The sequence below is a fragment of the Elephantulus edwardii genome, unplaced genomic scaffold (genome assembly GCF_000299155.1).
Source record: "Elephantulus edwardii isolate Elephantulus edwardi_28Jun2011 unplaced genomic scaffold, EleEdw1.0 scaffold00394, whole genome shotgun sequence".
NCBI lineage: Eukaryota > Metazoa > Chordata > Mammalia > Macroscelidea > Macroscelididae > Elephantulus > Elephantulus edwardii.
The window spans coordinates 1,253,309-1,257,618 of record NW_006400144.1 but is presented as its reverse complement, the minus strand read 5'-3'; positions in this window follow the sequence as shown (position 1 = coordinate 1,257,618).

The following is a 4,310-nucleotide window of genomic DNA, read 5'->3' as shown; positions in this document are numbered from 1 at the left end:
TTTTATGTATCTTTTCAGATCTGAAACTTGCTTTGTCCTGTGCCATCTTCATGATCTCTGCTGTGCCTAGGGCTATTTTTACAGGCACTGTTTCAATCAAGTTTTTTGAGGGTCTTCCTTTTTTTTTCTTCTGACCCCTATCTTTCCCAGTATGATAACTTCTTTCAAAAACTGACCCCTCATGATTACATGCTCAAAGTATATAAGACAATGTTTTGCCATCTTTGACTATACTGAGCACCCCGTTTACACGTCCTCCAGTATACATTTGTTTGCTCCTTAGACAGTCCATAGAACACATATTCAGTACTATACTCCGATATCACAATAAAGAGGTATAGTTTCTTCTTCTGTCATCCTCATTTATGGTCCAATTTTCATATGCATAGAAAATAATTGAAAAGACCATGGTTTGGGTCAGGTACATCTGAGTCTTTAAATGGACATCATTCCTCATTAGGACCTTAGAGAAGTCCTTGGCAGCAGATTTTCCCATTGCAACATATCTTAATTTCATGACTACTGTTACCAGTGTGTAACAGTGTTCTACATTTCTGAGTGTAGATCTGAGTAAAGTAAATTACTGACAGCTTTAATCTTTTCCCCATGACATTGCTGTATTGACCTAGTGGTGAGAGGGCTTTTTTGTTTTGTTTTTTGTTTGTTTGTTTTCTTGATGTTGAGATGTAATATATATTGAAGTGTGTAGTTTTTGATCTTCTGTTTTTTAATTTATTGATGCTTGCCTTGTGAACTAAAATGTGATCTATTCTGGGTAATGCTCCATGCACATTGAAAAAAAGGTATACTGTGCTTTTTTGGGGTGCATTAGCCTATAAATATTTATAAGATCAAGTTGCTTTATTGTGTGATTTAATTCTACAGTATCTTTGTTGAGTTTTTTCTGGTAGTTCTATCTTTTCTTGAGAGTGGTGTATTGAAGTTTACAAGCACTATAGTAGTGTTTTCTATTTCTTTTTTTGGTTTTGTTAATGTTTGTTTTAATTATTTCGCAGGTCTTCACTTGGTTCATAGATATTTAATATTGTTATGTCCTCTTGTTCTATTGACCCTTTAAGCATTATGTGCAAAAATTTGAAAAAAATCCTGACACATGATTCTATCAATTGATGCAGAAAATGCCTTTGACAAAATCCAATGCCCTTTCCTGATTAAAACACTCAACAAAATAGGATTACAGGGGAATTTCTTCAACACAGTAAAAAATATATACACAACCCGAAATAAAACATTGTTCTCAATGGAGACAGAAAAAAGCCATTCCATTTGAGAACAGGAAATAGGCAATATTTCCAATATGTGGAAGTCTTACCGATAGCAATAAGACAAGGGAAGGAAATAAGAGTACCCAAATTGGCAAAGAGGAGGTAAAATTGTCTCTCTATGCAGATGATATGATAGTATACTTAGAAAACCCTAAAGACTCAGCAAGAAAACTACTAGACATAGCTGACCAACTCAGCAAAGGGCAGTATACAAGATCAACATACAAAAAAAATCCATTGGATTTCTCCACAGGGACAAAGAGAACACAGAACTGGTGCTAAGAAAAACAATACCCTTCATAATAGCTAACCACAAGATTAAATTCTTGGGAGTAAATCTAACCAGAAGCACAAAGGATCTAGTCAAAGAAAATTACAAAACATTACTACAAGAAACAAAAAGACACCTGGAGAAATGGAAGGATATCCCTTGCTCATGGATAGGAAGACTCAATATTGTAAAAATGACAATACCTCCAAAGGCAATTTACATGTTCAATGCAATCTCAATACAAATACCAATTACATTCTTCAACGAGATGGAAAAGCAATTGCCAATTTCATTTGGAATTGAAAGTGGCCATGAATAAGCAAAGCGCTACTTAAAAAGAGAAACAAGGTAGGAAACATCACAGTACCTGATTTTAAATCCTATTACACTGCTGTGGTGGTTAAGACAGCACAACTGGTACAATGACAGACTCATAGATCAATGGAATAGAATTGAGAATCGAGAAATTAGCCCATCTACCTATGGTCATCTGATTTTTGTCAAGGAGATGAAATCAGTTAAGTGGAGAAATGATAGCCTTTTTAACAAATGGTGTGGAAAATCATCTGCAGAAAACTCAAGAAAGGTCCATATTTCACTCCATACACAAAAACCAAATCAAGGTGGATCATGGACCTAAGACTAAAAACAAGGACTATAAACTTCATTAAAGAAAAGCTTGGAAGAACTCTAGAAGTCCTAATCCATAAACAGTGTTTAAGCATCCTAAAAAGTCTACAACTAGGAGAGGATAAAATAGTTGAATGCGACCTTCTAAGAATCAAATCCCTATATGCATATCCAAAACCTTCTCCAACAGAGTAAAAAAGGAAGCCACAGTCTGGGGGAAAAATGGCATGTCTGATAAGGGACTTATATCTAGAATTTATAAAATACTTGAGCACCACAACAAGGTAAAGTTAAACAACCCAATTGCAAAATGGGCACAGGATATGAACACTCCACCAAAGAAGACATTCAGACGGCAAACAAACACATGAAGAAATGTTCAAAATCCCTATCTCTAAGAGAGATGCAAATTAAAACAACTATGAGATATCATCTCACCCCAGTAAGAATAGCTAAATTTTACACAACAGCAAACAGCAAATACTGGCAAGGTTGTGGAGAAACTGGAACCCTTAATCACTGTTGGTGGAAGTATAAAATGGTGCAACCACTGTGGAAGGCATAACAGCCATCCAAGCTGATATAGGAATGCCCATGTTTATCACAGTTTTGTTCACAATAGCACAGAGTTGGAAATGACCTAAGTGCCCATCAACAAACAAATGGAAAGAGAAGCTCTGTTAAATTCACACAATGGAAATACTATGCTGCATTGAAAAACAAGAAACTCATAAAATATACAAAATGGGTACTCTGGAGGACATTATGCTGAGTGAAATAGTTTAGTCACAAAAGGACAAATACTACATTGTACCACTTTTGTAAATGTGACTGACATCAGGGTTGTGGGGAGAGTGAGGAAGATGGGATAAATATTATATACTTCAATGAAACAGATGAGGAAGAGAACTGTTTAAAAGGGATATATAGTGATGAAGGAGGAAGTTCAACTTTCTCTGAAGGAATTAGCAAAGAACAAGGCTCCCTAAGTTGACAGCATACCAATTGATTTATTTCAACAAACAGATGCTGCCTTGGACGTGCTCACTAAGTTGTGACAAGAAATCTGGAGGACACCCAGCTGGCCAACTGACTGGAAAAGATTGATATTTGTTCCCATTCCAAAGAAAGGTGACCCAACAGAGTGTGGAAATTATTGAACAATATTATTAATATCACATGTAAGCAAGATTCGGCTGAAAATTATCCAAAAACATTTGGAACAATATGTCAACAGAGAACTGCCAGACGTGCAGGCTGGATTTAGAAGAGGTGGTGGTACTCGGGATATTATAGCTAATGTTAGATGAATCTTGGCAGAAAGCAGAGAATACCAGAAGAATATATATCTGTGCTTCATTGACTATGCAAAGGCTTTTGCCAGTGTGGATCACAACAAGCTATGGCTGACTCTGGGAAGAATGGGAATCCCAGAACATTTGATTGTCCTTATGTGAAACCTATACTTGGACCAAGAGGCAGTCGTCAGAACAGATCAGGGAGACACCACATAGTTCAAAATCAAGAAGAGGGTCCATCAGGGTTGTATTTTGTCTCCATACCTTTTCAATCTGTATGCAGAACAGATCATCCTAGATGCTGTTCTGTACGAGGAGGAATGTGGCATCAGGATTGGTGGAAGAATCATCAACAACCTGCATTATGCAGATGACACAACCGTGCTTGCTGAAACTGAGAAGGACATGAAGCGCTTGCTGCAGAATGTCAAGACTGCAGCCTTCAATATGGCTTGAAACTCAACATCAAGAAAACAAAGATTATCACCACTGGGCCTATTGGCAGCATCAGTATGGATGGTGAAGGGATTGAAATAGTTAACAGTTTTAGTTTACATGGTTCCACAGTCAACACTCTTGGTAACAGCAGCCTGGAAATCAGGAGGTGAATTGCCTTGAGAAAGTCAGCTGTGAGGGACCTCTCAAGAGTATTAAAGAGCAACGACGTCAGGCTGGAGACTACTGTGTGCCTGATCTAGGCTATAGTCTTCGCAATTACATGCTATGCGTTTGAGAGTTGGACAGTGAATAGGGATGATAGAAAGAGAATTGATGCCTTTGAGCTGTGGTGCTGGAGAAGAGTGTTGAATATACCATGGACTGCTA